The 17,676-nt window shown below is 38.1% G+C and overlaps 1 pseudogene; it reads left to right on the plus strand.

The window, feature by feature from the left end:
- The first annotated feature begins 11,026 nt into the window (after positions 1 to 11,026).
- LOC148562487 (uncharacterized) overlaps positions 11,027 to 17,676 on the plus strand; it is a 40,973-nt pseudogene continuing 34,323 nt past the window's right edge.

Here is a 17,676-nt window from a genome sequence, read left to right on the forward strand (position 1 = left end):
CACAAGAATGTTCTTATCCTTGCTCCTGCTCATATGACAAGGAAGAATGGCCAGAAAAATGATAATAATAATAGGGATCCTTTATACCACAGTATAGGGATCCCTTTGTAAGTAGAAGAAGAGGGGGAGATAAAGGATGTGATGTAAAGGAAGAAACACAACTGTGAGGATTGGAATGTGAGATGAGATGTTAGGATATGAATGAATAAATAGAATGAGATGGGAGAGAAGGAGGGAATTTTCGAAATTTATATTTGAAAAGGAGTTAGTGATTTTTGAAAATAGTTTTTGAAAAAGTTTAGTATTTTTTTCGAATTTTTTTTTAAATTAAAATAATTAATAAATTAAAAAGAAATTTTGAAAAAGGGGAGAGATATTTTCGAAAAAATGAGAGAGAGAGAGTTAGTTAGGTGGTTTTGAAAAAGATAAGAAACAAACAAAAAGTTAGTTAGTTAGTTGAAACAAATTTTGAAAAGATAAGAAGTTAGGAGGTTAGAGAAGATATTTTGAAAAGATATGATTGGAGTTAGTTTTGAAAAAGATTTGATTTTTTTTTTTTTTAAATCTCAATTAATGACTTGATTCATAAGAAATCACAAGATATGATTCTAGAACTCAAAGTTTGAATCTTTCTTAACAAGCAAGTAACAAACTTCAAATTTTTGAATCAAAACATTAATTGTTTATGTTATTTTCGAAAATTATGATATAAAATAAGAAAAAGATTTTTGAAAATTATTTTTGGAATTTTCGAAAATAACCATGAATTTTGAAAAAGATTTGATTTTTGAAAAAGATTTTGAAAAAGATAAGATTTTCAAATTGAAAATTTGATTTGACTCATGAGAAACAATTTGATTTTAAAAATTTTTGAAAAAGTCAATCCAAATTTTCGAATTTGATGAGAGAAAAAGGGAAAGATATTTTTTTGATTTTTGAAATTTTTATGAAAAACATGAAAAATATGCAATGCATGAAATTTTTAGATCAAAACAATGAATGCATGCAAGAATGCTATGAATGTCAAGATGAACACCAAGAATACTTTGAATGTCATGATGAACATCAAGAACATATTTTTGAAAATTTTTAATGCAAAGAAAACATGCAAGACACCAAACTTAGAATTCTTTAATGCTTACGCACTAAGAATTCAAGAATGCATATGATAAACATGAAAAGACACAAAACAAAAAATCATCAAGATCAAACAAGAAGACTTACCAAGAACAACTTGAAGATCATGAAGAACACTATGGATGCATGATATTTTCGAAAAAATGCAAGATGCATATGCAAGTGACACCAAACTTATAATGTGACTCAAGACTCAAACAAGAAACAGAAAATATTTTTGATTTTTATGATTTTCTAATTTTTTTGGATTTTTATTTTATATTTTTCGAAAATTATATGAAAAAAAGAAAAATAAGGATTCCAAAATTTTTAATATGAATTCCAGGAATCTTGCCATGTTAGTCTAAAGCTTCAGTCCAGGAATTAGACATGGCTCACTAGCCAGCCAAGCTTTCAAAGAAAGCTCCAGTCCAAAACACTAGACATGGCCAATGGCCAGCCAAGCTTCAACAGGTGATCAGAAACAGTAGCAGGTGGATTAACTCCAACTAGCTTGCTCTTGATAACAAATTGCTGCCTCAGTCCAAATGAATTTAGACATGGCTTTACAGCCAGCCAGGCTGCAACATATAATTACATGGGCTGGAGTGATTAGTTGAATACCAATCCCAAAGTAGTTTGGGTATGGCTATACAGCCAGATATGATTCAACATATTTCATGAAACACTAGAATTCATTCTTAAAAATCTTGAATAAAAATTTTTGAAAACATTTTTATTTTTATTTTTTTCGAAAACAGATTAGAGATTTTTGAAAATATTTTTGAAAAATTTTTGAAAAGAAAACGAAAAGAAAATTACCTAATCTGAGCAACAAGATGAACCGTCAGTTGTCCAAACTCAAACAATCCCCGGCAACGGCGCCAAAAACTTGGTGCACGAAATTGTGATCACATTAATGTAGTACTCTTTGTTATTGTATGGAATCATTATTATGGCTCTTTACTATGTGTGGACACAACTCCGATACAACTAACCAGCAAGTGCACTGGGTCGTCCAAGTAATACCTTACGTGAGTAAGGGTCGAATCCCACGGAGATTGTTGGTATGAAGCAAGCTATGGTCACCTTGCAAATCTCAGTCAGGCGGATTTAAACATGATATTTTATTAGATTCAAATAAACAATAAAAGGGATAGAGATACTCATGTAAATCATTGGTAGGAATTTCAGATAAGCGAATGGAGATGCTTTTCGTTCCTCTGAACCTTTGCTTTCCTGCTATCTTCATCCAATCAGTCTTACTCCTTTCCATGGCTGGCTTTATGTGATACATCACCACTGTCAACGGCTACTTTCGGTCATCTCACGGGAAAATGATCCAATGCCCTGTCACGGCACGGCTAATCGTCTGGAGGCATCACCCTTGCCAATGGCTTCATCTTATCCTCTCAGTGAATAATATGCTCACGCACCCTGTCACGGCACGGCTATTCATCTGTCAGTTCTCGATCATGCTGGAATAGGATTTACTATCCTTTTGCGTCTGTCACTGACGCCCTGCAATCGCGAGTTCGGAGCTCGTCACAGTCATTCAATCATTGAATCCTACTCGGAATACCACGGACAAGGTTTAGACTTTCCGGATTCTCTTGAATGCCGCCATCATTCTAGCTTACACCACGAAGATTCTGGTTAGGAGATCTAAGAGATACTCATTCTAGCTTAATTCATGTAGAACAGAAGTGTTTGTCAGGCACGCGTTCATAGGGGAGAAGGATGATGAGCGTCACACATAATCATCACCTTCATCATGTTCTTGAGTGCGAATGGATATCTTAGAAGAGAAATAAGAGGAATTGAATAGAAAACAGTAGTACTTTGCATTAATCTTTGAGGAACAGCAGAGCTCCACACCTTAATCTATGGAGTGTAGAAACTCTACCGTTGAAAATACATAAGTGAAAGGTCCAGGCATGGCCGAGATGGCCAGCCCCCTAAACGAGATCACAGGATCAAAATACAATCCAGGATGCCTAATACAATAGTAAGAGGTCCTATTTATAATAAACTAGTTACTAGGGTTTACATGAGTAAGTAATTGATGCATAAATCCACTTCCGGGGCCCACTTGGTGTGTGCTTGGGCTTGGGCTTGAGTGTTACACGTGCAGAGGCCATTTGTGGAGTTGAACGCCAAGTTCTGTGCCAATTTGGGCGTTCAACTCTGGTTTTGGATCCTTTTCTGGCGCTGGACGCCAGATTTGGGCAGAAGGCTGGCGTTGAACGCCAGTTTACGTCATCAATTCTTGGCCAAAGTATGAACTATTATATATTGCTGGAAAGCCCTGGATGTCTACTTTCCAACGCAATTGGAAGCGCGCCATTTCGAGTTCTGTAGCTCCAGAAAATCCACTTTGAGTGCAGGGAGGTCAGAATCCAACAGCATCAGCAGTCCTTTTTCAACCTCTGAATCTGATTTCTGCTCAAGTCCCTCAATTTCAGCCAGAAAATACCTGAAATCACAGAAAAACACACAAACTCATAGTAAAGTCCAGAAATGTGAATTTAACATAAAAACTAATGAAAACATCCCTAAAAGTAACTAGATCCTACTAAAAATATACTAAAAACAATGTCAAAAAGCGTATAAATTATCCGCTCATCAGCTCCTAATGTACCTGAGCAACCAAGAAGGACATTAAGCTCATACACTGCTCTTAGCCCCAACTTCTATGGCAATAGCATTGTTCTACCTCCTGTAGCTGCTAATAATTTTGAGTTGAAGTCTCAGCTCATCTCTTTGGTGCAACGAAATTGCCAGTTTCATGGACTCCCGTAGGAAGACCCAAACTTGTTTATCTCAAATTTTTTGCAAATCTGTGACACTGTGAAGATCAATGGAGTTCATTCGAATGTTTATAGGTTGCTTCTCTTTTCGTTTGCTGTAAGGGACAGAGCCAAGCAGTGGCTTGATACACAGCCCAAGAAGAGCTTGGATACATGGGACAAGTTGGTTAATAGATTCTTAACCAAATTCTTTCTACCTCAGAAGTTGACTAAGCTGAGGACTGATGTTCAGACTTTCAAGCAGAGAGAGGGTGAATCTCTTTATGAAGCCTGGGAGAGGTACAATATGATGCTCAGGAAGTGTCCTCCTGACATGTTTTCAGACTAGATTCAGTTATAGATTTTCTATGATGGAGTTACTGAGGCCGCCAAAATGTCTCTGGATAATTCTGCGAGCAGGTCTCTTCACATGAAAAAGACTCCTGAGGAAGCTCTTGATTTGATTGAGATGGTTACTAACAACCAATATCTATATTCTTCTGAGAGGACCTCTGTGAGAAAAAGAGTCATGGAATTAGATGCTTTGGATGCAATTCTTTCTCAGAACAAGGCCATGTCTTAACAGATTAATACTATTACTCAACACTTGAGTGGAATGTTAGTCTCAGCCGTCAATACTCAAGATACATCCTATGACATGTGTGGTGGCTTTCCTCAAGGTGAGAGTTATAATTATGGCCAATTTTCCCTTAAACAGGTCAACTATATAGTCAATTTCTCTAGACTCCCCAATAATAATCCTTTCTCTAAGACTTATAATCCGGGGTGGAGGAATCACCCTAATTTTGGGTGGGAAAATCAACTATAGAAGCAACAGAATTTTGGCAACAATTCTCAGGGCAATTTCAATTAAAACAACTTCAACAACCGCTAGTTCCAGCCCTCTCAACCGCAACAAGTACCTTCTCAGCCTCAGAAATCATTAGACTTGGAGTCTATTATAGCAAAACTCTCCAAGAGTACTCATAGTTTTATGTAGGAAACCAAAGCTTCACTCAAAAACTTGGAGATTCAAGTGGGTCAACTGAGTAAACAAGCACCTAAGAAGCCGCCTAATACTCTTCCTAGTGACACAGTGTCTAATCCAAGGGAAGAATGTAAGGTCATTCATCTGAGAAGTGGTAAGGTAACAGGTTCAGAAGCAACTGTTAGTTAGGAGCCGGTTGAAAAAAAAGCATAGGAGGAGGTACAAAGTAAAAAGGAGCACGCCCCCCGATGAGTCCATATTTGATGATATATTTTGATTCAATTTGGATGGATTTTATCACATAAACTCACACTTAAGCACCAAAATAGCATCCTTTTGTGATTTCTCTCCAATATGAACCTAAATGTGAAAACATGTGTTTTTTGCTTAAATTAGTGATTTTAATTCTACATTCATGCCATTCGATGCCGTGATATGTTTTGTGAGTGATTTTAGGTCATTGAGGCAAGATTGGCTAGGAAAAAGAGGAAGAAAGTATGTACAAGGGAAAAAATATGAAGAAAACAAGGAAAAGCACTGACGTTAGGATTTTTTCTAGTAAAGAATTTATAAAAATAGCCGCGTTGTAGATATAGTTTCTAAACCAACAGAAATCCCTTCGTACAAACGTTTTGGTTGTCACAAGTAACAAACCACTAAATAAATTGATAACCGAAGTATTCAAACCTCGGGTCGTCTTCTCAAGGAACTGCAGGGAAGTATGTTCTTATTACTGGTTATGGAGGTTGTAAATTGGGGTTTTGAGAATGAGGAGCGAATGGTTTAATTAGCAATTAAAGTAAATGAAGAACAAGTAATTTAAATGGCAAGTAAAATAAATAGATGACTGTAAATAAACTTTTGGCAAGGTATGAGAAATTAGAGATCCTATCCTAGCTATCCTTATCAATGATGATGAAAATTGAATCTTAATTTCACTTTGTTAACCTTTACTAAGGCAAAGGAAGGTCAAGGAATTAATTGGTTTGATCTTCGGATCCTATTTATTTCCTAAGAAAAGATTGGGATTATTGAAGTTCAATTTAATTAACAAAGATAACAATTATCAATCATGTTCGAGTTTGATAGCTCCTGAGTTACTGATTTCTTAACCATGACCAAAAGGAGAAAAGTAAATCTACTGGAATAAAAATGTCTTCAGATGGGAATAACAATAATGTAAATAAAAGAAGGCAACAATAAACTGAAATACCTTAAATAACATTAATTCAAAGAGTAATCTGTAACATAGAAGAATTCATAAATAAAATTGGGAAATTAATAAAATGGAATATTGAACCTGATAAAAAGAGATAATCCTGAAAGCGCATAAAATCCTAAATCTAAATCCTAATCCTAAAGAGAGAGGAGAGAATCTCCCTCTCAAAACTAAACCTAAATCATGGAAAACTAACTAATTGGAGACTCTCCTTGAATGGATGCATTTCCCCACTTCATAACCTCTGGTCTAAAAGGGCTTTAGGATTTGATTTGGGCCAAAAAGGGCTTCAGAATTCGCTATGAGCGTTTTCTGCAATTTCTGGTGCGTGGCCTCTGTCACGCGTCCGCGTGGGTTATGCGGTCGCGTCATTCGGAGTTTTCCTTTTCACGCGGTTGCGTCAGTCATGCGGCCGCGTCAATGCCTTTTCGCGCTGGCATGCGGCCGCGTCGCCCATGCGATCGCGTGGCTGCCAGTTTCTTCAAAAACTCTGTTTTGTGCTTTCCTTCCAATTTTGTATGTTTCCTTTCCATCCTTTAAGTCATTCCTGCCTTAGAAGATCTGAAACTACTCAACACACTAATCACGGCATCAAATGGAAATAAAGGTAATTAAAATAATTAATTTTAAAGCATAGGAAACATGTTTTTCACATACATCACATAATAAGGAAGGGAAAGTAAAACCATGCAATTAATATGAATAAGTGGGTGAAGGATTGAATAAATCACTCAGATTAAGCACAAAATATATCATAAAATATGGGTTTATCAACCTCCCCACACTTAAACAATAGCATGTCCTCATGCTAAGTCCAAGAGTAATGTTAGGTTAAAGTGATGGAATGCCATGCAATGCAATCTAATCTAAATGCAACTACCTAGATGCATCATGCAATTCTAATTTTTATGCACTTGTATATAAAGCTTGCATGTAGTTGAATTAATTCACATTCTCAAGGAGTCATATATATATAGCCAAACCTTAGATAGTTGATAAAGTGCCTTTACAATTGAAATGGGAGAGAAAAACATTATATAAACTTGCAAGATAATTAATAATTTCAGCAGAGATATATGTTAATGAGCTATTGAACCCTCACTGGATTTTGTGTTTACTCTCTAGTCACTCAGTGTTTATTGGGTTAATCACTCTATTCTTCTTTTTATTCTTACTTTATATAACTTTGTTCTTCATCTAACCAATCAACAATTATAGAATATAGACATACCAAAAATCATGAGGTCTTTAGTTAAGGTTGTAATGGGGCCACGGTAAAGGTAAAGGTATATGTATAAGACTAAGTGAGCTAATAAGTGAATCCTTAATTAGTCTAAGATCTCACGTAACATACATACTTTGTAAAGCAAAGCTTCTTTACCTATTTTCCATATTTTCCCACTTTTGATGTTACATGCTCATGTTTCAATGTTTATTATTTTTATCCCATGTGCATTGCTTTATTTCACATTTGGGGAATTCTTTTGTGTCTCCTTTATTCAACTACTGAAAAATAACACTTTTTTTTAATTATTTTATTCTTTTCAACTTTTCTACCCTTTTGTTTTTATCATCCATGCTCCCAATAGGTTTCCCACACTTAAACAATTACACAATTTCTATCTTAAGCTAACCAAGGATTCCACTTGGGATTTTTATTTTGTTTTTCTGCTTAAGGCTAGTATTGTGGCTTATAGAATAAGAGGGGATTTAAAGGCTCAAGGGGACTAACAGGGGTGATGTAAAAGGTAGGCTATTTTGGGATAAGTGAGCTAAAATCAAATAATGGCCTCAATCACTCTCTTGGTATGTATTTTTATTCTATAATTAGACATATAGATTAAAACAAAGTAAAGAACACCAGAATAAATAAGAAGGGCGGAACACACAGGAATAAAATTTATGGTTTGAATGTAACCATACAATTAAGCTCAAAACTCACAGGCTGTGTGTTCTCTAGCTCAAAAATCATTTATCAATTATGTATGTCATGCAAGTAAAATTAAAAATTCCCATTATTCTCAATGTAAAATTTATTTTGAATGGCTTTAAAGTTTGTGTTTCTCCTTGATGAAATGTTGTTAACTAACTAACATATAATGCTATATATACAATTTAAAGTTTACTCCCTTTTTATATTTTTCAATTTAAACTAAGCTATCTTATGCTAAAAAGGGTAAACTATACTAATTAATCCATAATTTCTATAACTAATAAGTTAGAATTGCAACTAAACTAAATGGCTAAAATGTGAACTAAAGTGCAAAATGCAGAAATAGAGTAAAAATCCATAAAAATAGCAATATATAAGCACTGAGAAAAGAAAAATAAAAATAAAAAGAAAAATACAGAAAAGTAGCAAAATAAAATAAAAAGAGTCTGTAGTGGTTCACCAAAGAAATATACGCCAGAGATGGCGACCTCCCCACACTTAAAATGAAGCATCGTCCCTGATGCTCACTTAAGCAAGGTGTGAAGGGGTGTCATCACTGGAAGGACGGGTAGCTGGAGTCTCTGTGGTGGTGGTCTGAGGATCTGCCTGCTGCAGAGGAGGTGCTGACTGGATAGGGATCTCGGGGTCTACAGCCTGAATCTGAGGTGGAGCTTCCTGATGTGATGTGGCCTGCTCTGTGTCTGCCTGCGCAGCCTCGCTCTGTGGATGGGTCTCTGCCTCGTGATCATCCGCCTCCTCCTCAGATGCCTCGGATGGTGTGTCAGGCTCGGAGGGGATGTCGCCAGATCGTATCATCAGCTTCAGGTGCTCATAGCGTTGCTTGTTGCGACGCTCCATCTGGTCAAGCCGTCGAAAAAGGCGGTGCACTAGATGATAGACGGGCTCTGGGGCAGGTGGAGGTGCAATGGTGGTGGCAGGGGTAGCTGTAGAGGAAGAGGGGCTGGCAGATGGCGTGGCTGTCTCAGCAGTAGCAGTGAGAAAAGGAGGTCTGTAGCCCAAAGCCAGAAAGTTCCTGCTGTGAGGGATAATCTTCTTACATTCTGCAGCAGGTGGCTTTTCATCAGCATCCTCCCAAGGCACGTCAGCTCGATGGCCTAGCTGTGTAATCAGATAAGAAAAAGGGAAGAGTGCCTCGGACGTGGACCCTGGCCATATAGTACCGGATAAAGCGTGGCAGGTACAGGTCCTTACCCTCCATCACACACCATAAGAGGGTGATCATAGCGGCTAGTATCTCAGTCTCGTGAGTACTCGGCATAATGAAATTGCTAAGTATCTAATGCCATAGTCGAGCCTCATCATTCAAGTAAATCCGCTTGATTCCCTTTGGCATGGTAGTGTTCTGACCCATAATCCAAGGAACGGTCGGGTCAAGGGCTATCCTGGCCTTGACTGCATCCCAATCAAACTTCATGAAGTGCATATCCTCCTCAGCTTTTTGATATCCATCCAGCTGATCGGATTTAGGCAGAAGTTTCAGAGCATCTTCAATGGCCTCTTTAGTGACCAGAATCTGCTTCCCTCTTAGGTTCACTGTATCTAGGGAAGTCTTGAAGTAATTGCAGTAGAATTTCCTTACCCAAGATGCATTAACCTCAGTCAGGTTTCTCTCCAGGAAGAACCAGCCTCTTTGTTTGATCTGGTCAGAGGTGTATTGCTGGAGTTCTTCTGGGATCTTCAGAGTCCTCTCTAGGTACAGGTTCCTAGAGGTTGCAAACACCGGATACTTCAGCTCACAGTATCGGTTTGCAAACTTTACTGGATCAGTAGCAGGTAGTAGCTAGTCGGCCTTCTCCTGTGGGGTAAAGTTTTTCTCCCGCCAGGAGTCATCGTGCATGATATCCATGATGGACATAGCGGATTCTCCTCTTTTACGTTTGCCAGTAGTTACCTTTGCTTTTCCCTTTCTCTGGCTGGCAGACATCCTGACAAATAGAAAACCAGGATATAATAAAAACAGGAAAACAAATAGGCAAATAGTCAAAAGAAACACAAAGTGGCAAAGGAGCAATAGGATAAGGAAAATGAGTTAAGTAAATGTGTATTAAGGATTGTATAGGAGTTAAAAGTCTGAAAAGAAGAATTCACAATCCAAAATGTAATAGAAGGCATGTTAATTAGGAAAAATTATCAGTATGCCATGGTTAGAAGGTTAAAGAGAAAGTGAAAAACCAAGAAGAGAGAGTATGAAAGGTTAGGTTGGTTAGAATTGAAAAAGAGTTTAAGAAGTTAAAATTAGTGAGTTAGTAAAAAGTGGGTTAATGTAGGTGGTATAATGATAAGTTTCTAAGTAACAAGCATTCACAATTAAAGGCTACATGTAACTCATAACCAAACAAGGAAATTAGGTTGATGATGATTCAGATAGATATAGAAATAGCAAAAAAAAAAATTGGAATATAATCATCAAAAATGCAGATTATGAACCAGGAAATCAAAGAGAATGAGAAAGCTTGCCCTAGCATTCATGAATTGGTTTGGTAAAAGCGGAGTAAAGCAGAGTTTAAATAGCCAAAACCAAAACATGAATGAAAGTCAAAAATAGTTTATAAAAATTTGGGCAGCATTCCGGCTGAAATTGGATTGTCCCGGAAAATAAACAGCAACAGAATAGTTCATATGAATCAAAAGTAAAGCTGCAATTAAATAGTATGAATAAGAAAGAGCATAGCAGCATAAACTTGAAGAGCAGCATATGAACATTACTAAACTTCACAGCAACAGCAGAATTGCAAATTGATAAAACAAGAAACACAAACAGTGCAATTAAACAGGCCTAAATCCACTAACCACATCTTAGGCTACCTAACAACCTAGAATCCACTACAACATGAATATCTAACTAGCCTAAATATGAACATAAATAGAAAAATATGAATTAACTACGAATGGCGAGAAGGGTGGCGTTTGTCGGAACCTGGTAGGAAAATTAAGGAGAGTGGGGCAAGAGGTGGCTGGGGATGGTGGCGGTGGGGTCTGACGCGGCGGAGGAGGGTGGCGCGGCGGCGGTGGCTGCTGTTCGGGGGCAGGGAGGGAAAGGTAAGGGTAATGGGTGTAGGGGGTTAGAGGAAGGAAGGGGGCGTAGGTGGCGCTGGGCGGTGACGGCGGCGCGGTGGTGGTGATCGCGGAGGAGGGCAGGGGCGGTGAGCAAGGAAGAAGAAGGAAGAAGAAGAAAGAGGGGGGAGAAGGAAGGGGGTGGGTGGCAGTAGGGTCTGGGTGGTCGGCGGGGTGGCGGTCGTTCGGTGATGGTGGCTAGGTGGTGGTGGTGTGATCGGAGAAGAAGAGAGGAAGGAGAAGGGTTTGGGGGGGGGGGAGCGGCGCGAATGGTACGGTTCGCGTGACTGGGGGTTATAAATTTGAATCCACGCGATCGCGTGGGGCATGCGATCGCGTCGCTAGAAATTATGCTAAATACACGAATCCAGCATCATTTCAGCGCAACTCTCTGTCTCCTTTTGGGATGTTGTGTAATCCATGCGACGCGATCGCGTCGCTCACGCTGTCGCGTGGGATTGATGTTGTGCATCGCATGGGTATTTTGTGCAAAACGCACAATGGCCGCACGATTCCAGCCTAACTTTCTGGACGTTGGATCTTTACGCCGATCTTCAGATCATGCGGCCACGTGAATGACGCGGTCGCGTGGGAAGTATTTTTCGCAACTTGACGCGATCGCATGAATGATGCGGTCGCGTCGCAAACCCTTTTTTTTTTAATGTGCAAAATGCAGAATGCAATGCTAATATGAATGTTATGCATGATTCCAGGTTCAATGAAGTAAAATAAAATAAAACTCAAAAATAAATAAAACGGAATAAAATTAAAATTGAAAAAAAAAGGAACGATCATACCATGGTGGGTTGTCTCCCACCTAGCACTTTTAGTTAAAGTCCTTAAGTTGGACAATTGATGAGCTCCCTGTTATGGTGGCTTGTGCTTGAACTCATCCAGGAATCTCCACCAATGTTTGTACTTCCAGTAGCCTCCGGGGTCCCAAACTAGGCACGTAAAGCCTTTGAGCAGCTTCAAACAGATTCTTAGGCTCCCGGGGTGTTGGATGTCAGAACAGATTCCAGGATCCCAAACTTGGCTTTTAAATCCGCCTTCGTCTTTATCTATATTTTTCCATCCGGGCGGTTTAGAAATTAGATTCTCACCAGAATAACCAAACGTTTTCCGAGACCCATTTGATAGATCATGATGCAAATCCGCACACCTCGAGCCGAAGCGTGGAACCTTATTGAACCTTGTGCACCAGCTCTGAGTACGAGCCATTTTCCTTTTACTCTTAAAGCTGTAGAGAGCTCTAAGCTGGCCATCTGTTTCAAGCAAACCATATTCAAGTGGAAAAATAAAGCTAAAGAATAAGGATTGTACCCACTTGAAACTTGTATTGGGTGGTAATGGCCTTGGGATAGGTGGTTCCAGTGGTTCTGTGAGTTCTACTCCCTTGTGCTCTTCTGTAAATTTCTCCAATTCTTTGCAAGATTCTTCAAATGTATCCATGTCCTGATCAAAGCCATCTATGTCTTCCTCATCACTTAAGTCATAGACTGGAGGTTGAGAGAAATCTACCTCCGTATCACCTTCGTATTCACTTGGGGAAGATTCTTCGATCTCAGACAATTCACTCACGGATGCAAGTTCATTACGTGGGGGTTGGGCACTGTCCTTCTTAGCATCAATTGTAACGTCCTTGACAGAATTTTCCACAACTCTGGATTCCCATGGAAGTTCAGCGTCTCCTAAGTCTTCAACCAACTCTTCTTCTTTAATAATGACAGCTTCCTCTACTTGTTCCAGGACGAAGCCATGCTCTGTCTTATCCACTGGAGTTTCTAGTATCTCCTTCATGCTACGATCTTTGTTAGATTGTCCACATGGGGCTGTGGAAGGTCCTTGAATGTTCGAACGTCTAGAAGATAATAGACTTACTGCTTGCTCTAGTTGATGAAGGGTTATTTGAAGTTGATCTACTGTTTCCTTAAGGCGAACCTCTGATTCTCGGGGTGATAGATTTGGATATGGTACATGGGGAAGTGGTGATGTTTGGGAGTAATTGGACTGGAATCGGGGTAGATGAGGATCATACGGTGGTGAATGGTGAAAAGGAGCTTGTGAGTGTGGTGGTTCGAAGTTATGTTGAGAGGATGGTCTATAAGCACATGGTGGGGCTTGTGGGTAATTACAAGATTGTCCACCATGTCTATTGGCTTGGTATGCATTGTAGAATGGTCTTTGTCCATGATATCTTGGAGGGTGTTGTTGCCTAAAGGGTTGATCAGATCCTCTTGGCTCTATCCATCTTTAATTGTTCTGACCTTGATGCATGTTCCTGTTATAACTTCCATTCCTTTCAATAACATTAGAACCAAACTCAAAGCGAAAGGGGTGAGAATTCATAGTAGCTAATGGAATAAAAAGGGGAAAATAAAGACAAATAAACAAGTAAAAGAAAAATATTTACAATAACCAATAATAAGGCACACGATTGCAGTTCCCCGGCAACGGCGCCATTTTGACGTTAGGATTTTTGCTAGTAAAGAATTTATAAAAATAGCCGCGTTGTAGATATAGTTTCTAAACCAACAAAAATCCCTTCGTACAAACGTTTTGGTTGTCACAAGTAACAAACTCCTAAATAAATTGATAACCGAAGTATTCAAATCTCGGGTCGTCTACTCAAGGAACTGCAGGGAAGTATATTTTTATTATTGGTTATGGAGGTTGTAAATTGGGGTTTTGAGAATGAGGAGCGAATGGTTTAATTAGCAATTAAAGTAAATGAAGAACAAGTAATTTAAATGGCAAGTAAAATAAATAGATTACTGTAAATAAACTTTTAGCAAGGTATGAGAAATTAGAGATCCTATCCTAGCTATCCTTATCAATGATGATGAAAATTGAATCTTAATTTCACTTTGTTAACCTTTACTAAGGCAAAGGAAGGTCAAGGGATTAATTGGTTTGATCTTCAGATCCTATTTATTTCCTAAGAAAAGATTAGGATCATTGAAGTTCAATTTAATTAACAAAGATAACAATTATCAATTATGTTCGAGTTTGATAGCTCCTGAGTTACTGATTTCTTAACCAAGACCAAAAGGAGAAAAATAAATCTACTGGAATAAAAATATCTTCAGATGGGAATAATAATAATGTAAATAAAAGAAGGCAATAATAAACTGAAATACCTCAAATAACATTAATTCAAAGAGTAATCTGTAACATAGAAGAATTCATAAATAAAATTGGAAAATTAATAAAAAGGAATATTGAACCTGATAAAAAGAGATAATCCTGAAAGCGCATAAAATCCTAAATCTAAATCCTAATCCTAAAGAGAGAGGAGAGAATCTCCCTCTCAAAACTAAACCTAAATCATGTAAAACTAACTAATTGGAGACTTTCCTTAGATGGATGCATTCCCACACTTCATAACCTCTGGTCTATACCTTCTAGACTTGGATTTGGGCCAAAAGGGCTTCAGAATTCGCTATGAGCGTTTTCTACAATTTCTAGTGCGTGGCCTCTGTCACGTGTCCACGTGGGTCATGCGGTCGCATCGTTCGGAGTTTTCCTTGTCACGCGGTCACGTCAGTCATGCGGCCGCGTCATATGTGTTCTGCTTAAGGCGCGCGGTCGCGTCAGTCATGCGGCCGCGTCAATGCCTTTTCGCGCTGGCATGCGGCCGCGTCGCCCATGCAATCGCGTGGCTGCCAGTTTCTTCAAAAACTCTATTTTGTGCTTTCCTTCCAATTTTGTATGTTTCCTTTCCATCCTTTAAGTCATTCATGCCTTAGAAGATCTGAAACTACTCAACACACTAATCACGGCATCGAATGGGAATAAAGGTAATTAAAATAATTAATTTTGAAGCATAGGAAACATGTTTTTCACATACATCACATAATAAGGAAGGGAAAGTAAAACCATGCAATTAATATGAATAAGTGGGTGAAGGATTGAATAAATCACTCAGATTAAGCACAAAATATATCATAAAATATGGGTTTATCAAGCACACATAGCCAAGTGTGCATACGCACAAGTAAGCGTGTATACGCACAAAAGAACATTCGGCCAAGTGTGCGTACGCACACATCTGTGCATACGCACAGGATCCTGCACATGATTTCATTAATGAAACACGTGGTGCACCATTTCTGAGGGCTTTTGGTCCATTTTGGAAGGCTTGAAGGCTGAATTTGGATGCTATATGAAAGGAAATTCAAAACATATCAAGAGAGCTCACTTAGATAGTTTTTAGAACATAATTAGGAGTAGGAGTAGTATAGAGTAGAATGCTCTCTTAGGATTTCATTTCCATTTCCATTGTAGCATTTTATAGCAAGGTTTAATTCTGGATTTTGCTTCTTTAATTGTAAGTACTCTCAATTTCCTTTTTAATTATAGCATTTTTACTTTCATTTCCTTTTGGTTCAAGTTACTTTGTTCATGATTGCAATTTTGAGTTCTTGAAGTTTTGATTGATGAATTTTATGTTTCATGCTTCCTTTCTGTTTGATTTCTTGTTTATATTTGGTTTTGTGAATAGTTGGTTATAGTTTCCTAATTTTTCTTGCAATTTCTCATGTTTTGGCTTTATGCCCACCAAGTGTTTGTGAAAATGCCACTTGGTAATTTTGAGTAGATTTTCACACCTTGGCTTGGGGTTTGAGTTCCTAGGATACTAGAGTCATAATGTCTGACATTTGGTGGTAATTCTTGGGAAGTTAGTTGACTCTTGTTTCCATTAAAGCTAGCCTTTTATCAACTAGTTTGGTAAGTTAGTTAGGACTTATAGATTAAGGTCAATTATGCTTGCTTGACTTACTCCTCGATGTTTGGGGTTAACTAAGCGAGATTAACTCATGTTAATTTCCATAGTTGTGGTTATGGCAATGATAGGATTCCTTAGACTCTCATTCTCAAGTCAAGACTTTTCATGCATATCTTAGCATTTTCACTAGTTTTGAACTTGTTTCCTTTTTGCTTGCATTAATTCCATGTTTGATCATCTCTTTGTTCTTTTATTTGTTAAGTTCATTTAATCTTTCGTTCCTTGATTCAAAACCCCTTTTTCTTAACAACCAAGAAAGTAGCACTTCAATTGCGTCCTAGGGAGAACGAGCCGAGGTTGAATTACTCTTGATCTCAGTTTATAATTGATTTGAATATTACATTTGATTGATGCTCAATTGTTGGGTTTGGACTATACTTGCAACGTACAAATTCTATTTTTAGTGCAAAAATCCAAACCTATGCTCTTGGGCATTGTCACCCCCCAAGACACCCGGATAACCCTTTTCTGGTTGATCTTGAGAAATATCCGGTGTTGCCTAAAGCAATTGAGTACAAGCCCAGGATGCAATATCCTCAAAGACTTCAGAAGGCCTCTAAAGACAAGCAATTTTCCAAATTTTTAGCGGTCTTCAGGAAGCTTCAGACCAACATTTCTTTTGCAGATGCCCTTGAACAAATGCCTCTTTTTGCCAAGTTCATAAAGGAGTTATTGACTAACAAGAGGAATTGGAAAGAGAATGAAACAGTGGTGCTTACTAAGGAATGTAGTGCTATTATTTAACAGGATCTCCTAGAGAAAATGCAAGATTGGGGAAGCTTTTTTATTCCTTGCACCATTAGAGACATCACTATTCAGAAGGCATTATGAGACCTTGGAGCTAGCATCAACCTCATGCCACTTTCATTGATGAGAAAGCTCCAAATTGATGAGGTAAAACTCACACGTATTTCTCTTCAACTTGCTAATCGACCAATTAAGTTTTCTTTGGGAGTTATTGAGAATTTACTTGTGAAAGTAAGACTATTTATTTTTCCTACTGAATTTTTCATACTGTATATGGAAGAGGACAAAAATACCTCTATTATTTTGGGAAGACCTTTTTTGATGTTCAAAAGGGTGAATTAACTCTAAGAGTCAATGAAGAGGAAGTTGTCCTTAATGTGTTTGAGGCCTTGCAACACTCCAGTGGTTCTGAGGGTGTATGAGAGACGGATTAGAGATAGATTATCAACTTAAAACCCTTCTTGGAGTAGTAGATGGTGGAGAGAAGAATGTTAATTGGCAAAGAAATGGAAAGTTCATCAAAGGAGCCAATCCAACATTTAGAGCTCCATTATGGTGCAAGAGTCAATTTAGTGGATTCTGGGGAGCGTCCAAGTGTTCTAATGGTGATTTAAAACAATGTTCATCTAAGTACAGCAATGAAGATGAACAAGAGACTAGAGTATGGGATCCAGGCATTGGTTTTAAGACTCAACACTTATGGATCCTAGTTGCTAGCTTGGAGTCTCTCAAGAGTTTGATGCAATTCATTTGGGACCCCAGAGGTCAAATCAAGAGTAAACTTGGTTGGAGATTCAAGGAGGAGTGGAAACATATGCCGTCCTAACAAGGATCTCCTCAAAAAGTCCAACTTAAGGACTTTAAACCAAAGTGCTAGGTGGGAGACACCCTACCATGGTAATATCCTTTTAACCTTCTCTCTTTTAGCTTCTATTTCTTGAATAATTGGTTATATTGCTTGGTTAGTTTAGTTGTTTTTTGATGTTTGATTAGGTAATTTTAGTAGAATAATGTGTTTTT

This window comes from Arachis ipaensis, chromosome B6 (genome assembly GCF_059453495.1).
Source record: "Arachis ipaensis isolate K30076 ecotype BB chromosome B6, ASM5945349v1, whole genome shotgun sequence".
Classification (NCBI taxonomy): Eukaryota; Viridiplantae; Streptophyta; class Magnoliopsida; order Fabales; family Fabaceae; genus Arachis; species Arachis ipaensis.